Genomic DNA, 18104 nt, shown 5'->3' on the forward strand with positions numbered 1-18104 from the left:
GAGCCAGACCTGCCAGCCACTTCCAGGGCACAGTGCGGTGCCAGGACAGGTAGGGACTAGCCTGCCATAGTCCTGCAGCACTGCTGACTAGGAGCTGCCCGAGGTAAGCCTGCACCCCAACCCTGAGCCCCCCTCCAAACCTGGAGCCCGCTCCTGCACCCCAAACCCCTCATCCCCAGCCCCACCCCAGAGCCTGTACCGCCTCCTGCACCCCAACCCCCCGCCTCAACCCGCAGCCCCCCCTGCACTCCGAATCCCATGGCCCCACCCCCCAGCCTGGAGCCCCCTCCTGCACCCCAACCCCCTCATCCCCAGCCCCACCCCAGAGCCCGCACCCCCAGATGGAGCCCTCACCCTCTCCGGCACCCCAACTCCTTGCTCCAGCCCAGTGAAAGTGAGTGAGGGTGGGGGAAAGCGAACCACTGAGGGAGGGGGAATGTCGTGAGCGGGGGGTGGTACATTGGGGAAGGGGCGGGAAGGGGCAGGGCCTCGGGGCAGGGGCGAGGCTGGGCTGGGGTGTTCGGTTTTGTGCGATTGGAAAGTTGCCAACCCTAGGCAGGAGTAGGGCGAATGGTGCTGGGCCATGGACCAAATGTGCCTGGCACACAGATTCCCGTCCCCAAATGGTCACAGTGTGCGGGCCCTACCACGCCATACGCTCGGGGAAGAAGCCCCGCGGGGCCTGGGATCGTCCGGTTGGGGCGGGGTTCAAAGGAAGGCAGGGCCGGCACTTGGCCAGCACTCATCAGGATGCTGTGGAGAGTGCGCAGAATAACGGGGACACAGCTACGGGGCGGACGGAGAGAAAGGGAGAGGCCGGGCCAAAGCCGTGGCTGAAGCCGAGGGAGGGAGGGGTAACATTTTACCCCAGTCCGGTTCCAGGGCAGAGCTGAGACGGGGCCACAGGCTCAGCAGCTGCAAGGATGGTCTCCTGGCCAAGGCAGAGGGCTAGACTTGGGTTCTGTTCCCCCTTCCTGTGTGACTGTGAGCAGGTCCCTCTGTGACCCACCTGCCCAGTGGGGATGGGACCTACTACACAGGGCGTGAGCCTCAGGGCATCAGGGCTTCCAGGGGCCGTGGAGGTTCCTGGATGGAGGGGGCAGCATCGTGATCGAGTCACTGCGCTGGCTGGGTCAGTGCATGGCACAGCCACAGGGGTGGCTCTTCCTGGAGGGGAAGGGCAGGGCCCCCGGCCGTGCCCTGAGAGGAAGCAGGGGAGGGGATGCTTCCTGCTCAGAGACAGGGACAGTGTTTTGGCGTCAGCCCCATGCGGGGAGCTGCCTCTGTCCCTCTGCTAGTAATAAACGCAGGTTCTGCTGTTCCTGGGTCATCACGCCAGGGACTCTGCCCACATCTGCCAGCCCACAAGGAGGCCGTGAGGTCGCCCAGGCTTTGTGCGAGGAAGCAGGGAGGCCATCCCAGGAACCTCACAGCCTTGGCCTTCCTGTGGGGCTGTGGGGAGGAGAATTATGGCTTCCAGAGTCCAGGGAGAGAGGCTCTTTGCAAGGCGGTGGGAGTCTAGCACACTGTGCCACCTTCAGCTCCACAAGGGCACATCTGCCAGGGCCCAACGTGATGTCCCTTCCCCTCAGAGCCAGCACCTGGGGTGTGGCCAGAGCCTGGCACTGCTGCGGGGAAGGGGTGCAGGGGGCTCTGCTCAGGGGCCCCACCCACAGAGACAGGAGATTTCCTTTAAGGGCTGAGGGTGCCAGCCCTTGAGTGCACATTGCTCTTGATCAGAGCTTCCTTGTGGCCTCCACGGAAACCTTCCCCCGGAAAACCACAAGGCCCTGGCATCCCTGTCTTGTCTCTGCCGCCCCATGTTTCCACTCAGCCACGTCGCGCAAGATGCTGTGGCTACAACTTTGGAGCATCTGTCAGTCTCTCACTGTCAGCCAGTGACACACAAAAGCAAGAGACCCGGAGATGTGATCAGCAGCTGGGCCGGGGCGGGGCCTGTGGAGAGCAGGCGGCATCCTGGGGATTTTCTGGCCTGTGGGCAAGGGGCACGTGGATGGCCATCACCTGCAAAGGGGAAAGAAGAGTCGGGAGAGGCCAGGGCCCTCACACGTCTCTCCCACTCCCTCACCTCACTGCACTCAGCTCTGCAGCAGCTAACAGCTGGAGCCTTGTGATCACAGCAGGGAAGCGCCCCCGGGTGGAGCGTGTGTGACAGCGGAGATTTGGCTTGTTTTAGAATCCCCCTCCAGCAACGCAGAGCAGGAGAAGAGAAGAGAAGATGCACAAAATTAGACAATGGAGACACCGGTAAGTCCTGCCATGATGCCTGTCGGAGGAAGCCGAGCTGTGGGCCCTGAGTTCCAGGCCACCCCGGCGCAGACACACGCAGGTGTCCCCTCACCAAACCTGCCCCCCCCCGCAAGGATTTAATCGATTTCCTTTTGCTTCTGTTTTATTTAACCACTGGCTCTCCAGGCCATGCTGTCAGCTGGGAGGGTTCCTGGCTGACCCTGCGCCTGCAGCCTGGCTGGAGCAATGGAAGCAGATCTGATGGCAGCCTGGAGCTGGCCGCGCAAGCTGTGGCCCTGAGCTATATATAGACCGCGAGGAAACCACAGCGGAGGAAGTAAACAAAGAGACCGCGTTGCTTCAGCCTGCGTCATGGCAGCCGGCACTGCGCTTTCCCCAGTCGCTAGGCCTCCAAAGGGGCTTTCCTCTCACACACCCTCCTCAGCCTCACTCACTGGACACGGAGACTCAGACAAACCTGGCTGGGCTAGACGCACCGGCCTGGGGGATGCTGGTGGCATTCTTAAGGGAGGGGAGTGTGGTCGAGAGCCAGGCAGGGAGTCCCAGTCTGGAGAATCGGGGGCAATGTGATCTACTGGTTACAGCAGGGCCTGGGGCTCCAGATTCCTGGGTTCTGTTGCTGGGGAATAGGGAATGGTCTAATCTAGTGGTTACCAGTCTCAGGGTACCTAGGTTCTGTTGCTGGTTCTGGGAAATGTGGTCTATTACTTAGATAGGGAGCACATGTTAGCATAAATGTTCCTCTTCCGCAGTTGAGGAAAAGCCAGACGACACGGTCACATCACATGGTGATGATGAAAACCTTTCCATTCCAGCAGTAATTCAGGAAGATGTTAAACAGCAGCTACTAAAGTTAGACATCTTTAAATGAGCAGGTTTGGATAACTTGCGACCAAGAATTTTAAAAGAGCTGGCTTAGGAGCTTTCTGAACCGTTAATGTTGATTTTCTGTCAGTCTTGGAACCCAGGGGACGTTCTAGAGGACTGGAAGAAAGCTAACGTGCCAATATGTGAAAAAGATAAATGGGACAACCCAGGTAGTTATAGGCCTGTCAGCCTGACACTGACGCCCAGCAAAATAATAGAAGGCTCATCCAGTCCTCGATTAGTAAAGAATTAAACAAGGGTAATATAATTAATGCCCACCAATGTGAGTTTATGGGAAAGAGCTCCTGTCAAACTAACTTGATATCTTTTGGTGACATTACAAGTTGGGTAGATAAAGGTAATAGTGCTGATGTAATATACTTGAACTTCTGTTAGGCGTTTGACTTGGTACTGCACAGTATCCTAAGAAACTAGAATGATACAAAATCAACATGGCACCATTACATGGATTAAAAACTGGTTAACTGATAGGTCTCACATTGTACGGGTGTGTTTCTAGTGGGGTCCCTCAAAGATCAGTTCTTGGCCTTACGCCAGTGGTTCTCACCAAAGTCCGGGGCTCCCAGGAGACCGTGAGCAGGTTTCAGGGGCTCCTCCAAGCACAGCCAGCATCAGACTCGCTGGGGCTCAGGGCAGAAAGCCGAAGCCCGTGGCTCTGAGCCCTGCCACCCAGAGCTGAAGCCAAAGCTGGAGCAACTTAGCTTCGCAGGGGGCCCTCTGGCATGGGGTCCCAGGCAATTGCCCTGTTTGCTATCCCCAATGCCATCCCTGACTTTTATATGCAGAAAACCAGTTGTTGTGACACAGGTGGGCCATGGAGTTTTTATAGCATCTTGGGGGGGCCTCAGGAAGAAAAAGGTGGAGAACCCCTACCCCACGCTATTTAACATTTTTATCAATGACCTGAAAAAAATATAAAATCATTGCTGAGAAAATATGCAGATGACACAAAATTGGGGGAATGGTAAATCATGAAGAGGCCAAGGTCACTGATACAGAGTGAGCTGGATTGCTTGGTGGGCGGGGAAGAGCAAACACATCGCAGTTCAGACTGCCCAAATGTAAATGTCCCCCCTAGGAACAAGGGCTGTCGGCCATATGTACAGGGTTGGGGACTCTATCCTGCGAAGCTGCGACTCTGAACAAGATTTGGGAATCGTGGTAGATAATGAGCTGACCACGAGCTCCCAGTGCGACGCTGTGGCCAAAAGAGCTAATGCCACCCTGGGAAACATGAACAAGGGAATCAAGTAGGAGCAGAGCGGTTATTTTATCTCTGTATCTGGCACTGGTGTGACTGTTGCTGGGATCCTGGGTCCAGTTCTGGTGAAGGATGTTGATAAATTGGGGAGGGGTCAGCGAAGAGCCACAAGAATGATTAAAGGATGTGAACAAATGCTTAGCATGCTATAGACTCAAGGAGCTCACTGGTTAGTTTAACAAGGAGAGGGCTAAGGGGCGACTTGATCACAGTCTGTAAGTACCTGTGTGGGGAACGGAAATGTGGCAAAGGGCTCTTCAGTCCAGCAGACAAAGGGATAACATGAGCCAACGGCTGGAAGTCGAAGCAAGACAAATCCAGACTAGAAATAAGGCACATTTTTAACAGGGAGGATAATTAACCTTTGGAACGACGTCCCCAGAGCTTCTCCAGCACTAGAAAGTGTTAAATCAAGACTGGATCTGCTCTAGTTCAACCAGGTATTAATTCAGGGCAGGTCTCTGATATGTGTCACCCAGGAGGGCAGACTGATGATCACAATGCTCCCTTCTGCCCGTGTCTCTGCATCCTGACTCTGTAGCTGTGGATGGCATATGGGGCATCCCTGGGACTGGACCCAGACCCATAGCTCCCTTGCACAGTTGCCATCCCCTCATGGCAGAGGCATTGAGGCGAGGTTTTCACCTCCTTCTGGAGCACTCAGCAGCACGATTCCTTTGCACCCTGGGTATGACTGGACCTTGTTCCCACGCTGCTGCGATTCTTGTACTACCAACAAACTGGTGCATTTGAGTCGCTGCCGCTAGGCCTGGGGAGCTGGGGGGCGGCGTCACCGCCAGAATGGTTCTCAGACACACAGGGTTAATAATGGGCGGCAATGTATCCATGCCTAAAGATGCCAAAATCCGTCTGATAAGTTATCCACAACCCAGCTCTCCTTTCTGCTCGCAGCACAAGATTCTCCCTTCCCTATCGAATCCGAGTCCTGGGGCTAGTCATTACACACGTGTGCACTCTGCCCACCGGCACAGCTCCCACTGAAGTCTGGGGAGTTTTTGCCTGCATGGATCTGACTGCAGGAGAGTTTTCTAAGGCCCTGGCCCAGGAGATGGATCCTTGTAGCCATGCAGTGGGCCCCACATGGATTTGAGGATCCGCCCAGCTGAGTGCTGGGAGTTTATGTGCTGGAGACAGAACTCAGTTCACTGGGAGGCCTCCGGGCAGGACTTGCTCTCTGCGGAAGAACGTGGGGTGGGACTTTCCAAAGAGCAGCCTTGCCAGTCTCTGCTTCCATTGGAGTCAACGGGAGTTTTGCCATTTGCTTCACAGTGAGTGCATTTGAAAACCCGTCTCTGGCATCTTTTCTCTCTCCGCTCCTACAACAGGGGCCTAAGGGCTAGATCCAAAAAGGGACCTAGGTCCTTGCCTCCCAGTGGAGTCCACAGCCCAGAGTTAGGCCCCCAGGCTCCCTACACAATGCCTGGGCAGAGACAGGCACCCAAAGAAGGGATCCACCACAGCCAGCATGCTGAACGGGGAGCTGCCGAAGCTAGCCAGCAGGAAATGCCCAGAGGAAGAGTGTGGCCATAGCCCCGTCCCTCAAAGGGAGGCAAGTGCCTTACTCTGGGTCCGAGAGAGGTGCCAGCCTCTGCTTGGGATTCCAAGCCGTGAACCATCTATCGGAGCTGGTGTTTGCCGCCATGCTGGTGAAGAGTTGGTGGTCATGCTAAACGTCAGGCTTGTGGGGCGCGCCCAGGGTGCCGGAGACCCAGGTTCAATCCCCCCTGCAGTGAGTCAGCTCTGAGCCTGAAGAGTGCTGCTGAGCTGCTCAGTCTCCCTTCTGCCAGGGCTCCACGTCAACGAGCCAGGGCTCGGCCAAGCCACAGGCACAGGTCTAAGCCGGTGACCCCAACGCCAGAGATACAGAGCAGCCCACTCCAGTCTGCTCAGTGTCGCTACCTCGCCGGGAGTATCCCCCACCACGTGGTGGTGCTGGCGGACTGCTCCTGCTCCAGCCTTGTTCCAGCCCCGTTCCTGATTCCTGCTCTGACCCATGGCTACCGTCCCCGGCCCGACCACTAGGCCTGACAGCTGCTGCTCCAAGCACTAGGCCTGACCATCCTCTTCTCAGCTCTTGACACCCCCTGATGTGGAGATGGGTTTGAATAGGGGTCTCCCCCCCTCACGAGAGTGCCCTGGTCACTGAGCTCTGGGATATTGCGATGGGGGCTCCCTCAGTCTCTCCAGTGGAAGCTGCTCCACTGGGGATAAATGATTAAATATGCAGTGGGCCGAGGAGAGAGTCCAGCTGGTCAGGGCACTCACGAGGGGACGGGGGGAGACACAGGTTCAGTCCCCAAGACCTTTATACGAAGCAACTGACTCCTTCTGAGCTGGGTCTGATGGTCCCCTCTCCCAGGCCCAAACACCTGTTCCTAAAGGGGCTCTGCCTCCGAACAGGGCTGGTTGGCCCCAGACCCCTGGCCCTTAAAGGGGCAGACTACCCCATTACAACAGCCTTTTCAGTGTTAGCCATAAAAGGTTTTGTCAGCTACAGATTTACGTTCAAATGTACCCTTCCTGCCCTGGGCTCCCTGCAGCATCCAACGCTAGCTATGGACACGTGTCCTTTATAGGATCATATTAAATACAAATGATTGTTTTCTGGTCCAGTAACAAAGCAAGTTCTAGCGCATCAAAGAGCTAAATGCCCCCCTCCTCCACCAGGTAGTGTCCTCAAGTCATAAAATTTGTGTTTAAAAATGTGTTTCGCCAGCCCAGATCTTCCTGCCAAAGGATTCTCCACAAACGTGAGACGTTGGTAACCCACCTCGATTTCTCCAGGCATGCTGGATTGCTACAATATTATTACAAACCCCTTGCCCATAATGTCTCCTATACACCCCTTTTCTATCAGGAACAATGAACCACTGGACCAAGTTGCCAGGGATGTGGTGGAGTCTTTAAGGGTGTGTCCACACCTGGGACAAAAGATAATTTTTTCATCACATGAAAGCTAAGACCCAGCAATAACACATGGTGACATCCTAGTATGGGCAAGGCAGTAATGTCGTTCTCACGAGTGTTAACAGGTCAAGGTAAACAGCAGGGCTCGCCTCAAGCAGCTGACATATGACAAGCACAACTGCCATGTCCACATGAGGATGTTACCATGTTTTAGTTATCACATGGTAAAAAAAATGGTGAAGACAAAGCTTAAGTCAAGTCACTGCCCTTCAGTTTCCTATCTGTCAAATGGCGATAATACTTGCCTGCCTTGGTAAGCACTTCGAGACACTCAGGTCAAAAGCATCTTATCAAGTATCATTAGAGAGGCTGGCTAGTGATAAATGTGTATTTGGGCAAGGCCCCTTTTTCAGATAAAATATAAAATGTATAGTCATATTTTTCTCTTCCATAGCAACTGTCATGTGAGGATCACAAATGTTAATAAATTAAACTTCACAACATCTATGTGAGATGTATCCCAATTACACACAAAAAAACTCTGTTAAAAGAACAGCATCCAATTTGAAAGTCCCCCACTCAGAAGTCAGGAAATGCCAGAACGAAGGCTGCCCGTGCAATGTCCGAATATCTAGTAACCCAGCTACTTCTGTTGCGGTCAACAGCACTGAGCTTTCACCCTGGTTGAACTGACCACTGCTTGGGCTCTTGGGGGGAGCCTCCCTGGATACAAACATTAGGGCTGCCATCAGAACTGAAAACGTCTCTGTCCAAGCCCAACCTCCAAACAGTAAAGACTTTGTACCCTTTTTCCTACAGCTCTAACCACTCCATACAGCCACCCCTGTTTCTGCACTTCTCCAACTCACAGTACGTTTGGAATGATATTCTGGACCATAGTACTGTACAGATCTTCCTCTTTCCTTGGACTAGACCCCTTCTTTGTAGCAGGGGTCCGGTTGCTGCTTGGCCTTGCAGCAGCATCGTGATCTTGGGTTTTTAGACCCATGGCAGGGCAGCTTTTAGCTTCAGCCGGCTGATGTCCCTCCTTGCTCAAGCCATCTCCCTGTCGTAGTGACCTCGCCCTGCATGGTTCCAGCTCTTCATTCTTAGCCATGTGGGACTTCAACCCTGGCTGGAGCTTAGTCAGCTCCCTGGGCAGCAGCAAACACTCCTGTTCCCGGGGCTCTTTTTCAGCATTGAGGAGCGTCAGCTCCTGCTCTTGCTTTACAGCCTGCACTATGAGCCTTTCCCAAGAAGAGCACATCACTTCCAGTTCCTGCCAATACTCAGCCAATTGCATCTGCAGCTCCAAGATTTCAGCCTAGTTCCTATCAGCCGTAACAGCCTTCTCCTCCAGCTCGCTCCAGTCTCTGACTGTAGAGGTCTGCTGTGTAGCTGAGACAGCTGTTGCCATTATCACAGCTTCTGTTGTGCATAGGACCTTGGCGTCTGTGCCGTGGGACACCCAGTCCTTCATCAAACAGTCGACTGCCCCTCTCAGAAAGCCTTTCTGGAGACCTAGCATGTCAGTCAACCCCAATGTATCAACACCCGCCTCCTGGTAATCCATTTCTGCGCTCACCATCTTATTGCATGTCTTGACATGGCTGCAGCGCCCTGGTCCCACACTCCTACTCAGCACTGCCTCTTCTGCCAGAATGCGTAGGGTGACTGCCTCAAAGGCCACTGTCGGGAGTTCATTAGCGTTCGCCTCCAGCTGTTTCACCATCTTGGCAACCTGCTGCTCTAAGGTGGACTTGACTTTCTCTAGCTCCAGGCGCTCAGTCTCGGGACCCCACTGGAACAGATGGAGGATGAGAAGAAGCACTTAAAGGAGCAGATGTTTGGAGGAGCCAAGCAAAACCCAAATCTTGAGACAGAGCCTCTCTGACCCAAAAGAGAGACAGAAGAAATGGGACTATCTGCTTGGTTTGAGGAGGAAATACTCTGCCTACTCCAGAGACCTGTGGGAACGTACTGAGATGTTTTGGCAGTAAGTCCTTCCTCACCTGCAGTTGGGCTCCCAGGTCCACCAGTTTATCTACTGGCTTAACTGACTGATGTAACACAAAACCCCCTTGCTGGGGTTCTGCCTTATTAAAGCCAAAGAGCCTTGAACTAAAGCCTGTCCCTTGGACTCACACAGTCCTGCTCCTCGGCGCCTGCGCTCTCTGGGAGCTCCTCTCTCTTCCAAGAGCTTGTCTCCTTCTCAGCATCTCCTGTCACTGTACCCTGATGGCCTTTGATCAGATCCGGGTGCTTATTGTCCAATAAACTGCCCAAAGGGCTCCTTAAATAAGGTAACCACAGGCAGGCCGAGTCCAGACACCCTTAAAGGGGCCAGCAACCCCATGAGATGCACACATACCCTTCTGCTCATTCCCACTGACCTTGATCCCTTCTGCCTCACCCCCTCCAACCGGTGCTTGTCCCAGTACTGTCTCTTCCCCACCCCTGGTTCCTCATCCCAATCCTGTTCTCCTTGCCTATCCAGTCCTAGTCTCCAGTCCTCAGGCTTCTCATTCCAGTCCCAGTCTCTTTGCCCAGTACTTCTGTCTCCTCATCTGATCTGTAGCTCTCCCCACCCCGACCTCAAGTCCACACACCACATTCTTCATATCCACTGGCTCCAGGAGTGAAAGTAATATGAAACACTTACCAGTACAGGGGCCTGGCTCTGGGCCCCTGGAAGGGGCGGAGCTTCAAGTGGAAGGGGTGGGGCCTCGGTGGAAGGGCCTGGGCTGGGGGGGGTCAGCCTCCCCCAGCCAGCCCATTCTCACTGCCTGGCCCACGCCGCCCGGGGCTCTGGTGGTGATTTAAAACGGCCCAGAGCTCCTGGCAGCTCCGCGCCGGCCCCGGGACAGCTGCCCCTTTTGCCCCACCCTGTTGTGGTTTAGATCAAATTACTAAAAGGGTTAAAAACGTTACTCAGCACAGTTAATATTAACAACAAGGGGGAAGGAAGGCAAGCCAAAATTGGGACAAAACAGGTTAAAGAATATTTAGATAAGTTAGATGTATTAAAGTCGGCAGGGCCTGATGAAATTTATCCTAGGGGACTTAAGGAACTAGCTGAAGAAATCATGGGACCGTCAGCAATTATCTTTGAGAACTCATGGAGGACAGATGAGATCCCAGAGGACTGGAGAAGGCAAAACACAGTACCTATCTTTAAAAGGGGGAATAAAGAGGACCCAGGAATTAAAAACCAGTCAGCTTAACTTCAATACTGAGAAAGATACTGGAGCAAATTATTAAACAATCAGTTTGTAAGCACCTAGACGATTATAGGGTTATAAGGAATAGCCAGCATGGATTTGTCAAAAACAAATCAGGCCAAACCAACCTTATTTCCTTCTTTGACAGAGTCACTGGCCTAGTGGATAGGGAGGAACCAGTAGGCGTCATATATGTTGATTTTAGTGAGGCTTTTGACACAGTTTCACATGACAGTCTCATAAGCAAACTAGGGACACGTTGTCTAGATGAAATCACTACAAGGTGGGTGCATAACCAGTTGAAAGACAGTACTCAAAGAGTAGTTATCAGTGGTTCGCTGTGAAACTGGGAGGTTGTATCTAGTGAGTTCCCAGAGGGGTCAGTTCTCGGTCCAGTAATATTCAGTATTTTAATTAATGACTTGGATAATGGAGTGGAGAGTATATTCATAAAATTTGAAGATGGCACCAAGCTGACAGGGGTTGCACACACTTTTGAGAACAGGATTAGAATTCAAAACAAACCTGACATATTGGAGGATTGGTCTAAAATCAACAAGATGAAATTTAATAGAGATAAGTGCAAAGAAGAATCATAGAATCATAGGACTGGAAGGGATCTCAACAGGTCATCTACTCCAGTCCCCTGCACACAAAGCAGGACTATGTAATAACTAGGCCATTCGTGACAGGTGTTTGTCTAACCTGTTCTTAAAAATTCCAATGATGAAGATTGCACAACCTCCCCAGGGAATTTGTTCAAGTACTTACCTAAGCTGATGGTGAGGAAGATTTTCCGAGCGTCCAACCTAAACCTCCCTTGCTGCAATTTAAGACCATTTCTTCTTGTCCTGTCCTCAGAGGTTAATGAGAACAATTTACCTCCCTCCTCCTTGTAATAATTTTTGTGTACTTGAAAACTGTTATGTCCCCTCTCAGTCTTCTCTTCTCCTGGCTAAACAAACCCATTTTTTTCAATCTTTCCTCATAGGACATATTTTCTAGATCTTATCTATCTTTAATCATTTTTGTTGCTCTTCTCTGGACTTTTTTCAATTTGTCCACATCTTTCCTGAAATGTGGCACCCAGAACTGGACACAGTACTCCAGTTGAGGCCTAATCAGTGTGGAGTAGAGCGGAAGAATTACTCCTCGTGTCTTGCTTACAACACTCCTGCTAATACATCCCAAAATGATGTTTGCTTTTTTTGCAACAGTGTTGCACTATTGACTCATATTTAGCTTGTGATCCACTATAACCTCCAGATCCCTTTCTGCAGTTCTCCTTCCTAGGTAGTCATTTCCCATTTTGTATGTGTGCAACTGATTGTTCCTTCCTAAATGAAGTACTTTGCATTTGTCCGTATTGAATTTCATCCTACACTATTTACTTCAGATCATTTCTCCAGTTTGTCCAGATCGTGTTGAATTTTAATCCTGTCCTCCAAAGCACTTGCAACCCCTCCCAGCTTGGTATTGTCTGCAAACTGTATAAATATACTCTCTATGCCATTATCTAAATCCTTTATGAAAATATTGAACAGAACTGGACCCACAACCAATTCCTGAGGGACCCCACTCAATACGCCCTTCCAGCTAAACTGTGAACCACTGTGATCCCACTTCATTTTCACTGGTGTTCACTATGTAAAATGTCTGATCGCTACTAATCTTTTTGGGGAAATTGATACAAAAAAGTCATTTAGCACTTTGGCCATTTCCACATTTTTTGTTATTGTCTTTACCCCCTCATTGAGTAACGGGCCTACTCTGTCCTTCATCTTCTTCTTGCTTCTTAGGAAGGAAAAATCGAATCACACCTACAAACTGGGGAATAACTGGAGAGGTGGCAGTACTGCTGAAAGGCTCTGGGGGTTCGAGTGGATCACAAATTAAATATAAGCCAACAATCTGATGCAGCTGCAAAAAGGCTAATAGCATTCTGGGGTGTATTGACAGGTGTGTCGTATGTAAGACACGGGAAGTAACTGATGTTTCCTCTAACTTTTTTCATCCATGTGTGGAATGAATTTTGTTATGTGCACCAATATCGAGGTAATGTGTGGATTTGCGCCACCAGTAGAAACAAAAAACCTAGATATAAATCACCCTCACATGTGAGATAGTTTAGCCCAACCGTTTAAGGCAGCAATTTAAACTAGGGCCAAAGTCTGTGCTCCTCACTTGAGCAGAAAGCCCATGGGAGCTTTGCTTAACTAACTATGGCAGAATTTGGCCCTGGAGGTGAATACTTTCAAAAATTGACAGTCAGCAGCATATTTAAACCTGGATTGTTACCTTCAAGTTCAACACATTTAAAAATTCAGTCCACCCACTGTCTGGCAACATCAACTGTTCAATCTGTCAGTTTGAAAACAAAACACGTGGAGTATAATTGTGCAGTGAAGTATTTGTACCCAGTCTTCTATTCATGTGAAACCTGAAAACAAAATTCAAATCTTTATGTACAAGCTTCATAGCTGAGACCTGCTAGCAATGCATGCAACCAGAAAATTAGAATCCCTATTAGTCTTCTTTAAAGCGAGTTCCACATACAGAACATATATTTGAAAGGAAATTACTCCAGTTCTAACAGCCGTACATGCACCGTTAAAGTGTTCTCCTCATATTAAAAAATGCATAGTACATTTATATTCAAAAGGAGAAAATTACCTGATTCTAACACGGTGGGTTGTGAAACTACCTGGAGCTTATAGAAATGCAGTACTGATTGTTACATTAACTCAGTGGGTTGCTATTTCTACATATGAAACTGATGGTCAATATTTGCCAATGTATTCAGCACATCAGAGTTCATGGGAGTTTTTGCAACAGGAGCAGGAGTTAGCATACAATGAAGGGCCCAAATAGATTAATACAAAACCCATTTATTTAGGAAGTGTTTTGAGCAAAGTTTAAAGAGTCAAAATCAAACAATATATGTACCCACAAAGATCAGGCTTTCCCTGCAAAAATTCAAAAGAAACCACTTTCTTTGATGTGCAAGATGTTTATCTAGACCACGGGTGGCCAAACTATGGCTGGTGAGCTGCATGTGGCTCTTTTACAGTTGAAGTGTGGCTCTCTGAGCCCCCCATGCCTTCTTCCCCCCATTCTCTGCCTACCAGACTGTTTTGGGGAGCTCGGGGCATAGGTGCCGACTCCATGGGTGCTTCGGGGCTGGAGCACCCCACCCCACCCCACCGCCCCAGCTCACCTCTGCCTGTGCGCCGCCTCCTCCCCTAAGCACGCAGTGTCCCCGCTTCTCCCCCTCGCTCCCAGCACTTGCTGCCGTGAAACACCTGTTTCGCGGCAGCAAGCACTGGGAGGGAGGGTGGAGGAGGGGGAATGTGGCATGCTCGGGGAAGAGGCGGGGCTGGGGCGGGGATTTGGAAAAGGAGTCCAATAGGGGCAGGGAGGGGGCGGGGACTTTGGGGAAGGGCTGGGAATGGGGGCAGGGGTGGGGCAGGGTGGAGTCGGGGTGGGGCCAGGGAAGGGGGGGAGGTTCGAGTACCCACCAGTGCCGGGAAAAGTTGGTGCCTATGGCTTGGGGCTTCAGCCCTGCAGCAGGGGCGGGGGCGAGGAGCTTCAGCCTGAGGCCTCCTGACCCTGCAGGGCGGAAGCCCCTAACCCCGCCACAGGTGTGCCCCAGCTCTCGAACTTTTGAAGATTGTCGTGTGTGGATCAGAGGGTCAGTAAGTTTGGCCATCCCTGATCCAGACTCTTGAAGATTAGCCCTTAAGTAGTTTCCAAGTGGCAACTTGCAACTGTGCAGCAAAGGGCATCTTCAGTTTCTTTTTTCTTTTAATTCTTCATCTTTTTTTTTTTTTTTAAAAAAACCCTAATTACATGGTTTTAGAAAAGCACAGACTTGTGCTACTAAACCCTACACAGAAAATAGCTGCTGGTTTTTTGGAGAAGCAGCAGGCGATTGATCATTTCTTTTTAGACCATGTTGCAGCCGAATACCTGATAGAGCGGATTGATCGCTTTATAGCAACTTTTGTTTTAAAAGTACTCGCTACCAGCCAGGGTGTCTCTCTAAGGAACTGCGTGAGCTTTAAAAGAAGAAGAAAGACGGTCGAGGGAACAATGCAATGTCCAGAGCTGAAGTGCAATTAAAATTTTGCTTTAAAAAAAATCATCCCTAGCTATCTCAGCACCCTCCCTCCACTTCTGCAGAGTGCAAACAGCATTGGTAGCCCAGAATCGGACCCATGTCTTTGTGCCCAGAGAAGTCGCCCACTGTCTCCCCAGAGCCAGTGCCCCTGAGCCCAGGTTTCCCAGCTTGGGTTCCCTCGTGTGTGCCAGTCACATGCCTGCCCAGGGTTTTGAAGCAGACCCAGAAGTTGCTGGTGCGACTTGGGACATTCTATACCTTGGGGGAGACAGAGTCCTGGAACCCCATATTCCGCCTTTTTGTACAGTCGTGATCTCACATATAAAGCAGGCCTTGTAAGGTATCAGGGGAAACGTTCTGACCTGCTGAAAGTCATTTCTCTATCCATAGATGTGTATCATTCATGCATATGAAGTTATGAGACGTGTGTTGTATGGTGGTCACTAAAACATGCTGTAAATTGGGGAATCAGCCAGATATTGGCTCCCCAGAGGCAACAGCAAGGAAAGTCGTCAACACCCAGGTGGGGTGTCAAACAACCCATCACCAGCCATTGTCCAGCAAGGGAGCTACAATGCAATGACTCACCTGCATGAGGCCACACCAGGGGAATTGCTCAACCTTGTCTGGGGCCTCAGCAGTGCCCCCAGACATGCCTGGACTTGTGTTTTCCAAGCAGATGGACAGAGGGTATAAAATAGACACAATGGCCACATGCTGGGCCTTTCTCCTTCACCCACGACACTGCAAGCAACAAGGACACTCTGAAGCCAACTGTGGGGACTGGCCCAGATTTCAAGGGTGAAATCTGTGTCCTATGAACTGCAATATCCAGTAGGGTGAGAAAAACTGCTTAGTCTAGTTGTTGCCCAGTCTAATGGGGCTGAGAGGTTAGTCTGCGTGCTGATATTTTATTTCTTTTGGTAACTAACTCTGACTTTTTGCCTATCACTTAATATAACTTAAAATCTATATTCTGTAGTCAATAAATTTGTTTTACTGTTTATCTTTACCCATGAGTTGGTATGACGTGTGTGGCAAATCTCTTCAGGTTGTGCAAAGGCGGGTGTATGCCCACTTTCCATTGATGAAGTGGTGAACCAGTTAGTAAATCTGCAGTGCTCATCTTGAGCAGTGCAGGACGGTATATTCCTGGGGTGCAGTGCTGGGAGCTGGGGGGATTTGGCTGGTGCCTTTCTCTGTGTGATTCGTGAGTGGCTCTGGGAGCGTTCATGCAATCTAGCTGGGTGTGGGGTTCCACGTGCTGTGGTGCTGAGTGATCACAGTGCCTGGAGGGGGTTTCTGCTGGTCACTAGCAAGGCATTGTGAGAGGCCGCCCAGGCTGGAGAGAGTTCAGGGGACACAGCGGTCCCACAGTTCCAAGCTGCACCCCGGGGATCCCAACACACTACTCACTTGGGGTTGCAGCTGCGCTAAGCACAGCCCAGGTGGCTCAGTCACCGGTCTCCTGGTCCCTTTTGTTACCACCCTGAACTCCCAGCCACTTCACAGCCATTCACAACTTCAAGCCTCTGCTCTCGCTGGTTCCTTCTCAGCCAGTGGCCCGGGAGAGAAGATCATACCCATCTCAGCAATGCAGCACCGCCCGGGGGAGGAGGATGTGAGGGTGTTATGCAAAAATCAGAGGGCAGGGTGCTATACAGTGGCCCTGTGAGTCCCGGGGTGGGGGCCCGCCTGGTGCTGAGCCTACCTGCTGCGGGGAGAGGTGCCCCACCACTGCCACCTTGCCATGAGCCGGCGTGGCCGCTGCTCCCCACCGCCCGGTTCCCCTCCAGCTGCCCAGCCCCAGCTGGTCCCCTACCCCCCGCTCCACAGCAGCCCCTGCCGCTGTTCTCCAGTCCCGCCATCGCTGAGGATGTGCAAGCATGCATGGCACTTGATGGTGTGCTATGTGGCCACACAGGCGCGCAGCTTAGAGGGAACACAGGAGGTAACTGTCCTGCTCTACTCAGCACTGATAAGGCCTCAGCTGGAGTACCGTGTATTCTGGGTGCCACACTTTAGGAAAGATGTGGACAAATTGGAGAGAGTCCAGAGGACAGCAACAAAAATACTACAAGATATACCATACAGACCTATAACTCACAGTACAAAGGTGATACAAACGTATAAACAAGATCATCATACTTGGCAAATCATAACATTTTCACAGATACCTTACATGGCATATCTGGTCAGATTCCTTGCAATTTTATATATCAATATCACTAATATTATAAATGGTCTCCCATGTTCCCTACAACGTCATATAGGCTTCCAAGGGAGGTATTTGTGCTATCTTTGGGTTACACCAATACCTGTCTGGGATGGTCTTAGTTTACTTGGTCCTGCCTCAGTGCAGTGGGCTGGCTCGATGACCTCTTGAGGCCCCTTCCAGCCCAACGTCTCTATGATTCTGTCTTTCATAGCATTAGAGCTGAGAACTGAACCCCACAGTTCTGCCACCAAAAATCCTAATTTAAACAAAAGAGGTGATATCCTGGCCCCATTGAAGTCAATGGGAGTTTTGTCATTGGCTTCAATGGGGCCAGAAATTCACCAGGAAAACACTGCACCTTCTTATACATCATTATAAATTGATTAAAATGTCATGTTATTTATTTGAGTGAACAGTTCCTGGATATGACAAATGCTTATTTATAGATGTGAGGACGGATCCTCAGCTGGTGTAAACTGTCCTAACTCCATTGAAGTCAATGGAACATGTGAAAATGTACACTTATGGAGGATCTGCTTGCTCCCTGTATTTTAAAGTATTGCAAGGAAGCCGATTTAAGGGCAGAATGGGGACTATGAAATGTGGATTATATTCCCACCTCAGATACCAACTCCCTGTGAGATGTTGTGCCTCAGGTTCCTCATCTGTGAAATGGGATTAATGATACTTCCTTATCTTTGTAAAGTGCTTTTAGATCCCTGGACAAGGGTTTTTTTTTCTAGACACATAATTTTTAATATAACACATTGACCAGCTATTTAAGTAAGATAAAAAGAAAAGGAGTACTTGTGGCACCTTAGAGACTAACCAGTTTATTTGATGCATTCGATGAAGTGAGCTGTAGCTCACGAAAGCTTATGCTCAAATAAATTGGTTAGTCTCTAAGGTGTCACAAGTACTCCTTTTCTTTTTGCGAATACAGACTAACACGGTTGCTACTCTGAAACCTGTCATTAAATAAGATAGTTTATTTTAAAAATTGCCTTGAAATTAATGTGAAATGAATGGGTGTGACTGTATAAATGAGACTTGTATCTCGTATTGATGTAATAAGCATGTTGAAGAAAGGAGTTACCAATATTACTCCAGTGTTCTGGCAGAATTCGGACGTCGGTTCTGCATTCTGCCCTCTTACACCACGCCTGTCATTTCAATTGGATATAGCGTTCTTCTGCA

The 18104-nt window shown here is 50.5% G+C and overlaps 1 protein-coding gene across 1 annotated transcript in view; it reads right to left on the minus strand.

The window, feature by feature from the left end:
* Positions 1 to 18104, minus strand: part of DNAAF19 (dynein axonemal assembly factor 19) — a 180587-nt gene that overhangs the window by 67938 nt on the left and 94545 nt on the right. The window lies entirely within an intron of this gene.

This window comes from Natator depressus, chromosome 27, assembly GCF_965152275.1.
Source record: "Natator depressus isolate rNatDep1 chromosome 27, rNatDep2.hap1, whole genome shotgun sequence".
Classification (NCBI taxonomy): Eukaryota; Metazoa; Chordata; order Testudines; family Cheloniidae; genus Natator; species Natator depressus.